This window comes from Nicotiana tomentosiformis, chromosome 2 (genome assembly GCF_000390325.3).
Source record: "Nicotiana tomentosiformis chromosome 2, ASM39032v3, whole genome shotgun sequence".
Classification (NCBI taxonomy): domain Eukaryota; kingdom Viridiplantae; phylum Streptophyta; class Magnoliopsida; order Solanales; family Solanaceae; genus Nicotiana; species Nicotiana tomentosiformis.
In genome coordinates this window covers 152,656,583-152,676,012 of record NC_090813.1, presented here as the reverse complement: position 1 = coordinate 152,676,012, position 19,430 = coordinate 152,656,583, and the positions used below count along the sequence as shown (strand labels likewise).

General features: G+C 42.5%; 1 pseudogene; it reads right to left on the bottom strand.

Moving 5' to 3' along the window:
* Positions 1–19,430, bottom strand: part of LOC104110587 (protein ROOT HAIR DEFECTIVE 3 homolog 2-like) — a 72,175-nt pseudogene that overhangs the window by 22,629 nt on the left and 30,116 nt on the right.

Below are 19,430 nucleotides of genomic sequence, written 5' to 3'. Positions count from 1 at the left end.
TTTGCATATTTATTTTCGGACTACGGAACGGTATTCCGGGAGATCTCCCTGCACATTTACGTTTGGGACTACGAGAAGGTATCTCGGGAGATCCCCTGTTATTATCACTGTGTTCTGAGCTGTTGTCTTTCATTGATTCTATTCCTGTTAGATTTTCGCATTTATTTTACTGCGATATTTCATTCTGTCTTATTTCATTATATTTATACCAGTAGGGCCATGACCTGATCTCGTCACTACTCGACCGAGGTTAGGCTTGGCACTTACTGGATACCGTTGTGGTGTACTCACGCCCTTTCCTGCACATGTTTTTCGTGTGTAGATCCAGGTTCATCTTACCAGCCTCATCACTAGTTGCAGTCGCTGCTGCTTATTGGAGACTTCAAGGTACTTCTGCTCGCGCCCGCAGATCCTCGGAGTCCCCATCTATCCCCCTATGTTCATTTTTCCTTCTTTCTGTAGAAATGATGTATAGAACGGTTAAGACTTCTTAGTAGCTTGTGACTTACGGTATTCCGGGTTTTGGGAAATTGTTTTGTACATTTTCAGAGGTGATAATTGTATATGCCGAGTGGCATTCAATTGCTTATAAGATATTTGTTACTGTTAGTAGTTAATGTTCATGCTTTAGTGCCACTTCCGCAAAAGTGCTAGGCTTACCTAGTCGTAGAGACTAGGTGCTGTCACGACGGTTCACGGAGGGAAAAATTGGGTCGTGACAGTATTACTGCTAAATCTATATTTCAATATCAGAGAGGTTAGAGAAGCATCTTCAAATTCACAAGTCTCTTTAGAGTGGCTATCTCGGTTGCAGCATTGTTGGGTGCTTCAAAGGAAATACATCGGTTTATGGGCCTTCAGACGACGTGGTTCGTGCTAGGATCTCCCGCAGCAAGCTTTGATTTGGAATCATTATGTACCAACGTGGAGAAGTGTTAACTTGAAGACAAGTCGAGGAAGATTCAAGGAAGTGTATCAGCTTGGTGGTGTTGGGTCAGCATGATAATAAAGGTAATTGGTTCTTTTGGTATAGTAATGCCTTACCAGCATTTTTGTGGCACTACTCCTGGGTTTGACGGCTTGCGTGACTTGGTTGAGTTGGGGAAGTTCAGTTCTGATGGCTTGGTGCTGGCAGACGGGTTGCGAAGAGTTCTTGATAGTGTCGACCACGGCTTGAACTAGATGTCTGCTACCGGCATAAGGAACATGTTGCGTGTTACAATTTTTGCTTGGATGGGGTCACAAGTTTTAGACAGCGTGGACGATTTCAGATGTTTAGAAGAATGCTAGCATCATTTGGTACCACCTGGGAAGGGTGCGCACTCCAGAAGGCGCATTGTGCTTCGACTTATGGATGTCTGACTAGTATCACGGTAATCGCCTGATTGATCGACCACTGATGTTCAGATTTTGCTATATGGCATGAAGGAATTATAGAAGTATTTATCATGAGATGATCGTGTATGAGGAAGGTGCCAGTCATTTGAGTAGTGCAGTTGGGATCGGATATGGAAATTCTGGCATTCTAAGGATCAGAAGACTAAGAAGTTTCTCAGAGGCAGCTTATTCCATGGTTGCGGACGGTAAATGTATGCTAAGAGGTTAGCGACTGATGATATGTGCTATAGATATGCTATTGTGGGCTTTTCGGAGGTTATCCACCTATTTCGGAAGGATTAGAATTGATTTTGAGGTCGCTGGTAGGCCTAATGAGAATGTATATTCTACATCGGGTCAGACTTGTTTACTCAGCACAGTTATTGTAGCGGGTGGTGTCAACAGTTAGAGTTGACCTTATTCGTGTTCTGATATATTCTATATGTTACTCTTCTATGCCACGACGGGTTGTGAGACTGTTAATTATTTACATATGATGCGGTTATGTTTGGGCTTTGTAGCGAAATTCGAGCGAGATTGCTCTTGGGGTGGTGAATGGGTGATTGTGCCTTGGTTATGGTCTTCCTGTTTCTTGTATATAGTGATATATGTATCTCCATGGTTAGGATCACATGCTTCGTATGTTTGTTGTTGATATGCTTATGGTTGTTGATTGTGAGTATCATGGCTCGACGTATTCCAGATGGACGAGTATCAGATTGGGTCATGCATCGCAGTGGCGTTATGTTACGATATGATCCTTTATGCTTATTTCGTGTGTTATGTTTCCCCTTGTGTGGTGGGTTAATAGCATAGCGCTTAGTGGTGGTATCTGTTGAGCTGGCGGGACGGTTCCTTCATTTCCATTCTCTTTCCATCATTGGTATATCAGAGTTATTGTTCGTAAGCGCACGAATTGTATGGTATGTGGCTCTAAGTAGGATTTGTGTGACAGGTCGGTCGAGTAGCTTAAACTGGATGAGGTGAGGTTATTGAGCTTGAAATTAGTGCCATCGAATTTGATTAAGGTATGTTTGGAAGAATAGCGTCATTAGTCGGCTTAGATTTTAGCTATGGTTCTTATCGGGTAAGAGAGCTCCACGACTTGTTGATCTGATGGATGGTTATGAGTTTTTGTATGTTTCTTTCATCATTGGCAGTGTACGAAAGTTCAGAACAAGGTTTTAGTTGATATGAGGTTTGTTATCGGTGTCGGGTATCGAGCAGCTACTGCGGTCGGAAGTTATTGCTATGACTATTTGAGTTATGTAGTATATCATGTGATTATGTCTTGAGATATGGTTATGGATTGATACAGCTTGTTCAGAGTTATACGGTACATAAATGCAAGAATCGGGTCATATTGTTAATTGATTCTCACCTCACCTCATAAGGTAGCTTTTGGGGTTGAGGCCCAAGGTCCATTTATCATGGTATCAGAGCCAAGCTCATCCCAATTATTATTACCGATGTTGGGCCCCCATTGGCGTGAGAGGGGTTGTTGAGTTGTCCCACATCGGAGGAATTTGAGGTCCTTTGTAGATTATATGGTCTTGGGTAATCCTCACCTCATAATCTAGCTTTTGGGGTTGAATTAGGTCCAAAGTCCATTTATCAGATGTTCTTTCCATTGTTAGGTTTACATGTGTAGTAGGTGTCTTGACCTGGCCTCCTCACTACTCTACCGAGGTTATGCTTGATACTTATTGGGTACCGCTGTGGTGTACTCATGCTACGCTTATGCACATTTTTGTGGAGATCCAGATACTTTTGATCGAGTAGGTTTGAGACTTATGTCTGCGCTGCTGGAGACTTCAAGGTATATCTGCTCGACATTCGCAGGCCCCGAAGTCATCCTCTGTTGTATTTTATTTTCACTGTTTGCTATTATTCCGGGACAGTGATGTACTTGTTATTCCTAATTACTCTTAAAAAAGCTTATGACTTGTACTACCGATTTTGGGATATTGGATCATGTTGGGATTGTTGGCTTTATATAGAAATATACGGTTTATGTTTAATAGTTATTTTGGTTAAATTCTGTCATTTAAGTCAGTAAGTATTAGGCTTACTTAGTCTTAGAAACTAGGTGCCATGACGACATCCTACGGAGGGAAATTGGGGTCGTGACATGTGAAAAAAGGTATTTTACCCACATCTTACCATTCTGAACCTAAGAGAGTTTGTCTTCTTAAGCTCAAGAATCTGTTTCAAAGGGGCTAGGCGTTGATAAGTGAGTTGAAGACAAAGTACAAAATAAATAACTATGGCACTCTGTACAGCATTTTGGTGGAAAAGAATTCCTAAGTTCTTTAGAACATAACTTGTGTTTGGAAGATTATATTTGAAGAGAAACTGTGGAAGAAAATTTGTATTTGGATTGGATGTTTTTCATAACACAACTATAATTGGCAACCCTTCACCTTGCTAACCGCTTTCGAGTAATCATAAGCATGTACCACACAGTCCACAGTAACATTAAAAATTATTAGCATAACATTGAAGGAAATATGAAGAAAAGAAGTTCAACACAACAGTAGGTAGGGAATAGGTGGAGATCTAAAAGGAAAAACAATGAGAAAGGGATGGTACGGTATTTGAGAATCATGAGGTCTCAGGTTAAAATCCAGACGGAGGCAAAACACTAAGTCATTTTTCCCATTTTGCCCTAGCCTTGATGGACAGAGTTACCTGGTATTAGTGATGGTGGGAGATAGCAGGTACCTGGTGAAACTAGTCGAGGTGGACGCAAGCTGACGTACACCACGATTATCCAAAGAGAGAGAGAGAGAGAGAGAGAGAGAGAGAGAGAGAGAGAGAGAGAGAGGATGGTACAGTGATAAGATTCAATCTTTTGATGGAATAGGGTCACTTCTGGTCTCCAGCCGACAAATATTTTTTGATCTTTTAGAAATATTTTGTTTTATTACTTGAAGAATAGAATTTTATATGTTAATCAGACAAACATCTTACTGTCTTTTTCTTATACGCACCCAAGTTTCTAAATGAGGCAAAGCCATGATATTAGAGCAGTTAAAGGTTTTGGGTTCAGGACAGCAGTGTACTAGTCATCCAAAAATGAATAGCAAGAGAATAAGATATTTTACACTTGCAGGTCCAATGGAAAAACAATCTGCAACATTATCAATTTTTCCACCATGCATGACCACTTAACAAAATCTAAGCTCTTTGAGTTTCCACTTGCACCAAAGCACATTGCGATTATAGGGAACAAACTTGAAGAAAAAACAAAAGCAAAAATAAGAATTTTTGCATTCCCAATGCTTAAGGCCGCTACACCCTCCCTGTGCTATGAACTAAACTGTCCCTCTCCCAAAATGACCAACTTCCCTCCCTCCCTTAGTCACATGGCTAAAAGGCACCTACACCAATTTCTTGCTCACCTATAACAATCACACATGTTGAAAATTGGACATCTGCCATATAAATGTCGAAGTGTTCCTGTTATCATTCTTCTAATCCCACACACGTCTCCATCATTCAGCTCGCAAGTAAATGTATTAGGAGACACAAGGGGCATAACTTCTGAAAATATTTTTCATTCTTCTTTTTAGAGAATCTTACGATCTTGTTGTTTTCATTCTGCTTTTATATGGCTTTTTGGTGCTATCTCTTCTTGTCTATATTTTCATTGATGTGGTACTTATACTTTCCTAAGCTGAGGGTCTATTGGAAACAGCTTCTCTATCCTCACAAGGTAGGAGTAAGGTCTGTGTACTCACTACCCTCCCCTGACCCCAACCGTGGGATAACACTGGGTATGTTGTTGTTGTCTTCTTTTTAGAGAACTGCCTTCAGGGACCAAAATAAAATTTTATGGTCTCACATATTTCCAGATAAGGCAGCACAAACAAATTATATAGACATGTTAATATTTAATACATAATTTCAAGTAGATAGCATTGTAGCTCAATGCACTCGATGCTCTCTCGCTCTTCCTTTCCTCTTTCCTCTTTCTCTGTTAGGACCTTTTTTTTTTGATAACTAAAATATCCCAAGGGTCAGTGGCATACAGTTCGAAACTCGGTGAATAATGGACCCCTTTCTCCATTTAAATACCGTGCTTTTGTCTGCGGAAGTGTTCGAATCGTGGTGTGCGCCTAACCCACGTACCATTTGCTATGCTCTTACCACTACCAAATCTTGCGGCTCAATTGGGACCCATTCTTCTATAGTTAAGAAATCATTAATTCAATCTTGAATCCCACAGTGGAAAAATTACACTTGCAACTTATTTTATTTCTTGATGTGCTTTAGACAAAGCTGAAAACAAGTCATAGTGCAATAGTGACTTCTATCTTGAAAAACCATTTATGTGTGACCACAGGCAGCAGCGTTGGGACACTATCTTTAAAAAACTTTTATGTTTCAGATGTTTTATCTTTCAAGCGAAGGAAGCACAGACAGCAGATGTTCAGACAAGGAATCAGTTAGTTCAAACAACCTATATTAAGCTCAGGAAAAGAGTAAAGCCATAAATGAAAACAAGGAACAACTATTTTACTCACAATGCCATTTCGGAACTCCCCAGGAATGTCCATCTGTACCCACAGAGCTTTTCCCAACAAATATACAACAAAAAGCATCAAGAGGTAGAGCAGATTTCTGTGACAACAGAAACTGAATTAGCTTGAGGAGAACGTACAGAATAAATAAAGAAAGTGCAATAGAAATAAAAACCTTAAGAGAAGCATGAATCTGTTGAAACCGAGTATAATCATAGCCATTATAGCCCAGGTAGGAGGTAACCAATTACTGTTTTGCCTGTATGCTTCCTGAAGGGGAAAAAAAATTGACGCATCAAAAGTCCTAGCACTTGAAAAATATCATATCGCACTAGTCCTTCAATAGGTGAACAGAGGAAATTGAGAAGCAGTAAAACTTTGTTAATTAGTACACTCATTAAAAGAATAAGAACAATAAGAAAGATACACATTTAGAGTGACATGCAACATATGGAAATAGATAAAATGCACAGAGCAAAAGTAATGTCATGGGCGGCTTTCCAGCCATGCCCCATGAATCCTTGGACGTGCCCCGTGGCGTCCTGTCGCCCCACCGCTAGCCATCGCCAGCGCCCAGCTACAGGCAGACGCCAACAGTGCCGCGCGCGCAGACCCTGATGCTAAAGACAAAGTTGCTGCCAACGGACCTGTTTCTACCTTGTAGAAGACTAAGTCCTTTTCATTGTAAATATAGAGTAGTTTTAGTGCATTTTCTTTAAGTGTGCTTCTACAAGATTTTTCTCTCTTTTCACAATGCATTATGGATTTTAGTCTCGTCCGGCATAAAGATATTGAGCTATCCTCTCTTACCTCTGATGGATTTTAGTCTCGTCCGGCATAAAGATACTTCTTTAAATACCCTTTGATGAAGTGTAGCTCGCAGAAAAAGTTAAAATAGATTTCCATTATATTGGATAAGCAAGGATTACTGAATGGGGGAAAGAAATGAGGAGTAACTGGGAAAACTATCTCACTAACACCTCAACATCTTGAAACTGACTCTATGCGAGCTAAACAGCCGTCCAGTAAAGAACAATATTTACATGGTGAAGCATCAATTAGATAAAGGCTGGCTAAGGAAAAAGCACCAAAGTCAGTAAGGTGCTTTGTCATTCAGAACATGGTTAGTTTCTATGTTTGACCTTCTTCATACTTCATACATCTTGTTTTCCTTTTAAGGTTGAATTGAATAGAAAGAAGTTGAAATTGGCAAAATTGGAGTCTTAGCATTTCAAATCTGATGTAGAAGTACCTGAACATCCTTTATCAAATTCAATTATAGTAGAGTCGGCACATTTACGAACATATGCAGCAAATGCTTCTCCTCTGCGTAATGATTGTTCCAGCTGAGTCTTAAATGCTTCAAGTGATTTATAACGTAGATGCCCCAACTGTGAAATTAAAGCAGGATGGACCAACTGCAGAAAGCTTTGCATGATGAGCATGTAAAATAATGGTGAATATCATAAAACATTACAATATATTCCTCTTTTATATCAGCACTTAAATGCAATAAAATTCTAACTCTTACCTTACTACCGTGCACAAATAGAAGAAGACAAACCGAGACACTAGAAATAGCGTTGCCCTATAATGAGACATTTATGCGTACAGACAAAACGTACACTCTAGTCAGAGGAAAATGTAAACGGATCAGAGAATGCCCAGGAAAGTAGACATTCAGGGGAATGAACTGTTTACATTGTTTGGTTGAAACGGTATATGGGAAGGAGAGGTAAAAGACAGAGTGGCATGAAGAAGTATCACACAAAATATTTATTTAATTCCAAAAGTATAAGATATAAAGAGTACAATCTTTATGTTCTTAAAGGAGTAAGTAAAACACTAAGAGCCCTTTTGCTTCACCTTCTCTTAACCAAATGACATGGAGATAAAGCTACTTAGTTTCCTTTAGCTGTAAAAGATTATCCTTTCTCTTCCAATGCACAATCTAACATGTTTAAGAATATATGGACCCTTTCCACACTTCCTGAGTGGTAAGACAGTGTGGAGGCTCACATTACGTAAATTTGGAAATTCCTGGCTAACACTTAGATCTTGGTCAAGAAAATTCTTCTAGAGTATTATTCTGGTATACAAGTGGTGAACCATGCTCATTCTATCCAGTGATCTGAAAAAACTTGCAAGAAGTGCAAGAAGAGTATAGGCAAAGATATAATTTACAAAGAACCCTCTGGAGGAGATAAAAACAACTACCTACTTATTGGGGGTAAAAATGGAACCAAGAAAACAAAGAAGAAACTAGTTTTCGCAAAAAGAGACAAGTGAACAAGATGAGGAACTAGCAAAAATAAAATTATGCAGTATAAGAAAATGATTTTCCCGAGAACCGGTAACAGAAGTTCCTCTTGGGTATTCATACAAAATTACTGATCAAATTACCAAAGAAGACAGTCAAAGATCAGAAATAGATCCCATGCAAATTCATGAGATAATTTGTCCATGAAACAGTACAACAAATGCAACACAACGTTAACCAGAACTCATGTGCAAAGCTTTCGATAGAAACTGTTGACGTTTTAAACTTCTCACATTTTCTTCAAAGAAGACAGATTCAGCATCATATCTGTTAAAAGAGAAAAAAGATCATTCAAAGCATCAGAGCTACAGCTCACATTGGAGGCAAAACAAGAATTTTACCTCCAGCTTAACATCAAATTCGGAAGTTCAAAGGCATCACATGCATATTTCATATGGGAGCACATAGGAAATGGTTCAGTTAAGTTCTTATGTCAATGTAACCCATCACAATGCTTATCCTATGTTTAGAACCTAGAGAAAGGAAGTAGAAGTTTGAAACTTTTCTCTTTCCTTGTCTCGTTTCAAATGGAAGAAAAAGGAAAGAAGATCATTCCCCAGCTTTTTTTCACACTGCTTCTCACGCTGTGGAAGCTGGTCATGCCCAAAACTACAATAAATTCAAAGAGGGGGAATGGCATTTTTCAGTGTACCCGTCAGAAGTTTCCTCCTTTTCTGGGTAAATGTTATTCCAGTACCTTTTCCTTTTGGAGCTACCAGGGGTTTGGTCTAGCAGTAAGAGAGCAGTACGTGATGTGTGGGTTAGACGCGCATGTTTACCCGAAAAATCGAATAACGTTAAATTTAGATATGGTTCTAAGGGTATGCAAATTTCTTTGATATAAAATGACAATACAGGTATTTTTGATGTGAAAATGGAAAATGATGGAAGGGAAGACTGAAAAATATTAGAAGAACAAGCACAATGAAATCTTGATCTGCCCTCCCTATTGCAGTCTATCTTCCCTTTTATAGTAGAGGGTCACTACTTTATTTGTAACAACATAAAATAAAACATATAGTGGAGAACCCATGATGGTTTGTCTCTCCCTTAATTCTCGCCAAGATTCTCTCCCTTGGTGCGGTTGTAACGGCTCTTGTCTTGCGAGCTTGGCACTGACTCGAGCTTGGTGCTAGATCGAATCCCCAGTCTTAGTTCGAGCTCGGTTCTGCCTTGGAACATCGATATTCGGGGCCTGTGTCGGTCGTCGTTACCCCGTAGTCCGATCCGGACGCGGGTTCGATAATGATATCGAGTTTTGCGGTTGATTGGTCTTATGGCTCGAAGCTCGACGTCTCTACTTCGGAATTCGTCCGAGCTCGCCATGCGGATACCCTTTGATTGAAACGTTATTGTCTCGACCGGTCTTTATGACTGAGAATCGGTTTTGACCGTACACAGATAGCCCCCTCGTTTCTCGGAAAGGATGTGGCGAGGAACGATATGATTTCCCTGCGGCTCGATCAAATTTATGCCGACGTTTCTATCGAACCCGATCTCGACGTATGTGATGGCTGTCCCATCGGCTCGGTTTTACCAAGGCATTTAATGTGTGTCAGACGGTGGTCGGCCACCGCTGATACCGAACCGTCAGGCCTTAGTCTATAAATAATCTTTCCACGCAACTTTTACCATTTTTGCGCCTTCTCTTCCTCCAGACTTTCCTATTTATCCTCTCTACTTTGCTGCTACGGGGCCGTTCATACCAGAATTTTGGTGCTGTCTATTTCTTCCCTTGCACTCTTTCCTTTCAAATCAATGGCGAAAACTTCCAAAACTGTACCTCAGAAGGAAAAAGCCCCTTCCTCACGGTTGTCTGATGATAAGGCGCCGGTGGAGCCGTCAGTTCATGACTATGTTCCTGGCCCGTGCATTTTGAAAACCGATTTTAAGGTGGAGAACCCTTCTTCCATTCCGGGTCGATATGAAAACGTATCGATGTATACATGCTCTATAACGGAAGATCACCTCGAGGCCGTCCGAAAAGACTGCAACTGGGGTTCCGAGGTCGTGCTGCAAATTCCGTCTTCCGACGAGGATGTTACCACTTACGTGGAGGGGTTTTTAAGTATTTACACTTATCCCTTCACACTGGGACCCGTCGACCCGGTGATTATTGATTTCTGCAAAAGGTATCAAGTCACCCTTGGCCAAATCCATCCCTCTTTATGGCGTATAGTGATCTTATTGCGCTTCTTCTCTACCAAAGCCGGAGGGTTGGATTTTTCTCTGAACCACCTCATCCGACTATATCGGCCTCAGATCTTTCGAGGACTAATCAGACTTCATCGTCGGGTATCGAAGGCATTGATGTCGAGCATCGATGAAGACAAGGATCGAGGTTGGATGGGTCGTTATATCCGAGTGAGGACCCGTGATATCATTCCGGAGGAGAAGATGCCGTTCCCTGAGGAATGGAATTTTGACCGTAAGTAATTTTTTTCCACCTTTCAGGTGCTTTTCCGATTTTTTCTGATGTCCTTCCCTGATGTTCAGCTGCCCCTTGGAGGCCACAAGCGGTGCCCGACCTCGAGGACTGGGTTCGGAAGTTGGCCTCGACCTCCTCTTACGCCGAGCGCGCTTGGCGTGATTTGGCAAAAGGCAGATGGGAGGCCAAGAACCATGGTGAGGTTTGCTTCTTGTTTCCTTCGAAGTATTCTTTGCGTTCTATTCGTTACCGATTTCCTCTTGTGCAGATGTAACCAGGGATGCCGTTTTGAGGCCTTCGAGCGGCGAGGAAAGAAACAAGTCCCTGGTCCCTAAACAGGGGGAAGATAAGAAGCGAAAAGCTTCCTCTCGGTCAGAGGACCCCCAAGCCCAAAACTCGCAGGGTGAAGAGAAAAACAATTGCCCTTTCGATTGACTCGGTCCAACGACGGAGAGAAGAAGAAGAAGAAAATAGCTCCTCGGCTTTGGTAGTTCGGTCTACGGAGGCCATCGAGGTTGCCAGAGCTCCCGAGCCGATGGCGGCTATACCTGTCGGGGTTGTTCCCGAAGACCAGAATCTCGACCGGAGTACTCCGAGCGATTTGCTCGAGAATGGGTGATTCGCCTTCTCTTCCATCTTTTTCTGAGGAGGCGCTGAAGGAAGCTCGAGAATTGAAGAATCCTGATATCGGCGCAGGCTCTGGTGCAAGGGATCCTTTCGGGGATTGTTTTACTGGAGTCGACGACGGTTCCGATATCGGTGACGCTTCTCTTTTATTGGAGGAGGCTTAGCGTTTTATTACTCGGGTAATGATTCTTCCATACTTCGTTTATTTGTTCTTTTCCATACTTGACTTCGTTTTCTTACTGTGCAGGCCATTGGTAGGTTTCGAGTCGATTTTAGCCATTGTGAGGCCAAGCTCCGGAAGGTCTCACGTGATAGAGATGCCCCGCGGCTTCTTTGCAGCCAAAAGGACGAGGCTATAAAGGACCTCCAAGCGGATTTGGCTAAGGTCCGTGAAGAAGGGGTCGAGCTTGATAAGCAGGTGAGCCTCGTTCTGTTAAAGTATGGGTCTGACTCAACCATGGAAGTTAACCCTTCGTTGTCTCAGTTGCAGCAAAAGATCGAAAAGATCGGGTTACTTCGAGAAGAATTCGATCAAATCCGAGCTGAATGCAATCGGTGGAAGGAGACCCTCGACCGCCTGGCAGCGGAAAAAGAAACCATCTTAACAAAACTCTAGTTTGGATTCCCGACCTTGTCGTTATCAAGTTACTCGTAAAGCGGTCAAAATCCGAATCTATTGTTTTGATTTGCTTTTAAGTAAAGGCGTTTGATTTCTTCAATAAATCAAGACGTTGTTGCTTTGATCTTGTCAAGGCTATAGAACTTGCGTTCTTGGAAGTTCTTGGAATTCTTTCCTTGAATTTTCCCATATCCTTTATTTTCTGCCCTTAAGTGCTAGTTGTTCAATTCCTTATTGTTATTGCTTTCGCATTTACTTTTCAAATTCTTACTCTAGTTTGGATTCCCGACCTTGTCGTTATCAAGTGGTATCAGAGCGTTCTATCAAGGTTTCGTTCTTAATAATTCTGGAGATTTCTTGAATACTAAGAGCGAAAAAAAAGTTAAAAAAAAAAAACGAAAATCAATTTTTTAAAAAAAAAATTGCTTGCCCCAAACACTTAACATAACTCGTTTCTTCTTCCACACATCTTAAGCTCCCAAATTTGACTAATTCCCAAATTTTGTTTTCATAAATTTCGGCAGAGTCTCCTCTGCAATTGGGCCTAACCACCTGCCAGAGGACCACCAAAAGAACTCCTAACAACACATCCACATCTCAACAAAGTATCACACTAGTTTCTTTTGTAAAGGTTTTAGGTTTTCTGCTAATTTAGGTATATATTCTCTTACTTGGTTTACTAATCCTAAAAATGATTGTAATTTTTTTTTTGTATCTATGTTCTCATCAAGATTGATTATTTTTTGTACTATGTGTGTTTGCATTTTTATTCCATTTTTATCTATTTGTATTCCTAAAAATTCTATCTGATTTTTCATAATTTCTGCTTTGGTTTTGCTTAAGCTTATACCAGAGTTTTCTATAATATATATGAATTTTTCTAATAATTTTATATGTTCATCTTGTGTTCTTGAATATAGTAATATATCATCTATATATACTATACAATTCTCTAGTTATATAGATAAATGATTGTGAATCGAAAGGCACTTTATATGTGCTATGATTTAAATATGTGCATCTCATGTCCAGATATCACTCTTGTTAATATAATGCCCTTAATATTGAGGTTGAGTCGTCGAAAGTCTTGGCGGATAAGTCCATTGCTGTATATCGGGCTGATGCTAAGGCTGCTCAGATGGAGGCCCGGGAAACGGCGAAGACCGCCGATACTCGAGCTCATTGGGTTGCCGAACTTGCTAAGTGTAGGTCTCGGAGGGAGACCCTCGAGGAGATACACGCTCGAGGTTTCGACCTTGCCGAAGAGGTAAAAAAGGCAAAAGAGCTCGAAGCGGAAGCTGAAGCCTTGGCTTCTGTCGATGATGATGATGATGGTAGCAAAAGCAGATCCGAGGACAGGGAAGAGCTCGACCAGGAAGCTTAGTTTCTAATTCTTGATGTTTGTACATTAATCTCGTAGGCAAATTTTGTATATACATGTGTAATCAGGTCGACTTGTTTTTGTTTTGTGAAGACTTTTAATCGAATGTTGACCTTGTAGTTTCTCTAATCGATCAGATTTGTAGCACCTGGGTTTGCTTGTTGAGTCGATGATTCAAACTTTAAAGGAACATAATCCGTAGGTGTAATGTAATGGTTGAGTTAATGTAAACTCAGAGTAAAAGTAGCTTATTAGCCGTCGAGTGAATGTTTTGAACTTAAAATATTGTAGCCCGTAGGCGTAATGGTCGAGTGAGTGCTTGCTCGAACTCGGAATAACAGTAGCCAGTAGGCTTAATAATCGAGCGAATGTTTCGAACTTGAGAATGAAAGTAGCCCGTAGGCTTAATGGTCGAGTGAGAGCTTGCTCGAACTCGGAATGACAGTAGCTCGTAGGCTTAATGGTCGAGTGAATGTTTCGAACTCGAGATAATGTGGCCCGTAGGCTTAATGGTCGAGTGAGTGCTTGCTCGAACTCGGAATAACAGTAGCCCGTAAGCTTAATATTCGAGTGAATGTTTCGAACTCGGAATATAAGTAGCCCGTAGGCTTAATGGTCGAGTGAGTGCTTGCTCGAACTCGGAATAACAGTAGCCCGTAGGCTTAATATTCGAGTGAATGTTTCGAACTCGGAATATAAGTAGCCCGTAAGCTTAATAGTTGAGTGAATCTTAATTCTGGTTGAACAATAAATCTCAAGTCATTGCACATGTGTTTATGTTTGGGCCAATCTATATGAGCATGGTTCATTTTGACCATTTGGCTCTTACAATTTTTCCTGTTGGAACCCTATTGTTGTGAGATGACTTTCTTGTATCTGAACTCGATGTATTTGAGGGCCCTGATGCCCCCCCGGTATTCGAGGTCTACCGGAAAGAGGCCTCGGATATTGTTGAAAGTGCAGCACAATCGATGGTTGCCTCATTAAAAACCTTGCCGAAAAACCCATTTGGGAGAAAACCGGTCTAAGGGAAAAAGAGTGCAACGCGTGCTCTTGATTGGAAGATCTTCTTCAGCTCTCGTTCAGACTTCTGCATGGGTTAGTTAGATGAATATGGAAAGGTCGTGCCTTAGCAGTAGTACCGTTTTAAATGTGATACATTCCAACTGCTTGATAGCTGTTTGCCGTTTATGATGCCGAGCCTGTATGATCCTTTTTCCAACGTTCTCGAGCACCTGGTATGGTCATTCCCAATTTGGTCCCAATTTTCTTTCGTTTGGATTCCGAGTATTGATGGTGACCTTTCTTAACAATAAGTCCCAGGGCTTGAAATGGCGGAGTTTAGTTCTTCGATTATAGTACCTTTCGATTCGTTGCTTTTGGGCGGCCAGTCGGATGAGGGCAGCTTCTCGTCCTTCGTCCGATAATTCAAGGCTGGTGTTCATGGCCTCGTTATTTGATTCTTCTATCATGAATCGAAATTTGGGACTAGGTTCACCGACTTCGACTGGCATCAATGCTTCGGAACCATATACTAAGGAGAACGGGGTCGCCTCCATACTGGATTTTGACGTTGTTCGGTATGCCCAAAGGATTTCGGGCAGGATTTCTCTCCATTTTCCTTTCGCGACGTTCAATCTCTTCTTCAGGTTTTGAAAAATAGTCTTGTTCGTTGATTCGGCTTGACCGTTCCCACTGGGGTGGTATGGTGTTGATAATATCCTTTTTATTTTGTGATCTTCGAGGAATTTTGTGATTTTGCTGCCAATGAATTGCTTCCCATTGTCGCATACTATTTCGGCGGATATCCCGAATCGGCATATGATATGATCCCAAATAAAGTCTATTTCTTTCTCTCTTATTTTCTCGAACGCCTGCGCTTCAACCCACTTAGAAAAATAGTCAGTCATAAATAAAATAAATTTGGCTTTACCTGGGGTCGACGGCAGAGGGCCGACGATGTCCATCCCCCATTTCATGAATGGCCACGGGGATAGGACCGAGTGAAGTTGCTCCCCGGCTTGATGGATCATTGGCGCAAACCTCTGACATTTATCACATTTACGAACAAATTCTTTCGCATCTTTGCCCATATCGATCCAATAATACCCCTCTCTGATCACTTTTCGGACTAATGTGTCGGCGCCGGAGTGATTGCCACAAGTGCCCTTGTGTACTTCCCGGAGGATATAATTGGTATCTCCCGGACCCACACACACCGCCATCGGTCCATCGAATGTTCTTCGATATAGTGTTCCGTCCGCAGCCAACGTAAATCGAGCAGCTTTAGTCCGTAGGACCCTGGAATCTTTAGGGTTTGAAGGGAGCTTTCCGTTTTTTAAGTACTCAGTATACTTGTTTCTCCAATCCCAGGTTAAGCTAGTAGAATTTATTTCAGCGTGCCCTTCTTCGATTACCGATCTTGAAAGTTGGACGACAGTCCCCGAGCTCAAATCACCTACCTCAACCAACGATCCCAAATTTGCTAGAGCATCGGCCTCATTATTCTGTTCTCGGGGAACATGCTGTAAGGTCCATTGTTTGAAATGGTGTAAGGTGATAAGTAGTTTGTCCAAATACCTTTGCATCCTACCTTCTCCGACTTCGAAGGTTTTGTTTACTTGACTCACCACCAGCAAAGAGTCACAGTGCGCCTCAATGACTTCTGCTCCCAAGTTTCTAGCCAGTTCGAGACCTGCAATCATGGCTTCATACTCGGCCTCGTTGTTAGTTAACATGATAGTTTTAATAGCTTGCCTAATAATGTTACCCATGGGGGGTTTTAAAACTATGCCTAACCCGGACCCCTTTATATTCGAAGCACCGTCCGTAAAAAGGATCCATACCCCGGACGATATATCTGATTTCAAAAGGAGTTCCCTTTCGACTTCGGGTATGAGGGTTGGCGTGAAGTCGGCCACGAAGTCTGCCAAAATTTGAGACTTGATGGCCGTGCGGGATTGATATTCGATATCGTATCCACTGAGTTCGATGGCCCATTTGGCCAATCGGCCTGATAGTTCGGGCCTATGTAAGATATTTCGGAGTGGGTAGGTGATTAATACGCTTATGGGGTGACATTGGAAATACGACCTTAACTTTCTAGACGCGCTTACCAGGGCAAGTGCCAATTTTTCTAAGTGCGGATACCTAGTTTCCGCTTCTCCTAAGGTCCGACTCACGTAATAAACGGGAAATTGCGTACCTTGCTCTTCTCGAACTAGGACGCTGCTTACGGCGACTTCCGATACCGCCAAGTACAGGTAGAGCTGCTCGTCCGCTTTCGGAGTATGGAGCAGTGGAGGGCTCGAGAGGTATCGTTTCAATTCCTGTAACGCTTGTTGGCATTCCGGCGTCCAGGCGAAGTCGTTCTTCTTTTTGAGTAGGGAGAAAAATTTGTGACTTCGATCCGATGATCTTGAAATGAACCGGCCTAAGGCTGCAATTCTTCCCGTTAACCTTTGTACAGCTTTCACGCTGTCCACGATGGTGATGTCTTCGATGGCCTTGATTTTGTCGGGGTTGATTTCAATTCCCCGATTTGAGACCATGAAGCCGAGGAACTTGCCCGAACCGACCCCGAAAGCACATTTTTCGAGGTTGAGCTTCATGTTGAATTTCCTCAGAATCTTGAACGTTTCCTGCAAATGGGCCAAATGGTCCTCTGCGCGCAGGGACTTAACTAGCATGTCATCAATATAAACTTCCATCGTTTTACCTATTTGTTCTTCGAACATTCTGTTTACTAGGCGCGTTGATAAGTAGCTCCTGCATTTTTTAGCCCGAAGGGCATTACGTTATAACAATATGTTCCATATCGGGTCACAAATGAAGTCTTTTCCCGATCGTCCGGATTCATCTGAATTTGATTATACCCGGAATAGGCGTCGAGAAAGGTGAGAATCTCGTGGCCGGCCGTGGCATCGATCATACGATCGATGTTGGGCAGTGGGAAGGAATCTTTGGGGCATGCTTTGTTCAAATCCTTATAGTCCACACACATTCTAAGTTTGTTTCCTTTTTTAGGTACAACAACCACATTGGCTAACCATTCGGGGTATTTTACTTCCCGAATGGACCCTATCTTGAGAAGTTTGGTTACCTCGTCCTTTATGAATGCGTGCTTTTCCTCGGACTGGGGCTTTCTTTTTTGCTTCACCGGTCTGAACATAGGGTTCAAGCTTAGCTGGTGCGCCGTTATGTCCGGCGTGATCCCTATTATATCTAGATGGGACCAGGCAAAACAATCGATATTATTGATAAGAAGTCGAATGAGTTTCTTCCTGAGTTCGGGGCTCAAACCCGTTCCCAGGTATACCTTTTGTTCGGGCCAGTGTTCGATCAGTACGATTTGCTCCAGTTCCTCAATTGTTGACTTGGTGGCATCGAAATCATCGGGGGTTACGAAGGATCGAGGGATACATCGATATCATCGTCCTCTTCAACGTTTTGCTTACCTGGTCGGGTCGAAGCCGATGTTTGTGATTGCTATTTGGCGCTCAGCTTTGAACCTGATCCTTTCATTGGTGAAGGTGAGGATATTGATTTTGCTTCTTCGACGGAGAACATTTTCTTTGCGGCCGGTTGTTCCCCGTACGCTATTTTGATACCTTCCGATGTTGGGAATTTGAGGACCTGGTGTAGGGTCGAGGGTACTGCTCTCATGCTGTGGATCCACGGCCTTCCGAAGAGGGCGTTATATCTCATATCACCTTCGATTACGTGAAACTTTGTTTGCTGGATGGTTCCGGCTACGGGTGATCTCGCCTTTAGTGATTTCACATGCCATATTAAATCCGTTTAGAACCAGAGTTGCGGGTACGACCTGATCCTGCAGGCCGAGCTGTTCTATTACCCTCGATCTGATGATATTGGCCGAGCTACCTGGATCAATTGACACACGCTTAATCTTAGTTTTATTCATGAGTACGGATATTACCAGCGTGTCGTTATGGGGTTGGATGATTCCCTCTGTATCTTCATCGCTGAAGGATAAAGTCACTGCGGGTGCATGATCTTGGGTTCGAGATCGCGTCACAATCAACGTTTTAGCGTGTTTAAGCATCGGTCTCTGGGGGGGCATCGACGCCGCCGACGATCATGTGAATGACGTGTTGCGGTTCTTCTGGCTCGTTTCGCTTACCGAATTCCTTGTCTCTAAAATGGTTCTTCGCCCTATCGCTCAGAAATTCCCGAAGGTGCCCTTTATTAAATAAGCGAGCCACTTCCTCTCTTAGTTGCCTGCAATCTTCCATTTTGTGACCATGGGTGCCATGATATTCGCACATTTGATTGGGATTCCTTTGGGCAGGATCGGTTTGCATGGGTCGAGGCCATCTGGTGTCTTTATGCGTCTGATGGCCGATACGATGGCGGATGTACCAATGTTTAAATTATACTCCGATAGTCGAGGGATTTCTATAGGACCCGTATATTTATCAAAGCCGCTCTTGCTCATAAGTCCCCGAGAATTTTGCCCCCGATCAATCCTTCGGTTGTTCCGAACCGTGTCACGTGCTGAACTGTTGTTCATGCTTCCCTTTGATTTTTAGTGGTTGTGTGGTTCTGTCGTACGGGCCCATATGGAACTCCCAATTGATCATCTTCGATCCTGATTTTTGATTGGTACCGGTTGTGTACATCTGCCCAAGTTATTATAGGGTACTCGATCAAATTTTGTTTCAGCCGACGTGACGCTGTCGAGCTTAGCCCGTTCAGTCCTTGGGTGAAAGCTTGTACGGCCCAATCGTCTGTGACCGGTGGCAAGTCCATACGCTCTATTTGAAATCGGGATACGAATTCCCTCAGCATCTCGTTACCCCTTTGCTTTACTTTGAAGAGGTTCGATTTTCTTGTTGCAACCTTTATGGCACCCGCATGTGCTTTTACGAACGAGTCCGCTAACATGGCGAAAGAATCAATGGAATTCGGCGGTAAGTTGTGATACCAGATCATCGCTCCTTTTGCGAAGGTCTCTCCGAACTTTTTCAACAATACGGATTCGATTTCATCATCCTCCAAATCGTTGCCTTTGATGGCGCATGTGTAGGAGGTGACGTGTTCGTTAGGATCGGTCGTACCGTTATATTTGGGAATTTCGGGCATACGGAATTTTTTGGGGATTGGTTTTGGAGCCGCGCTCGAGGGAAAAG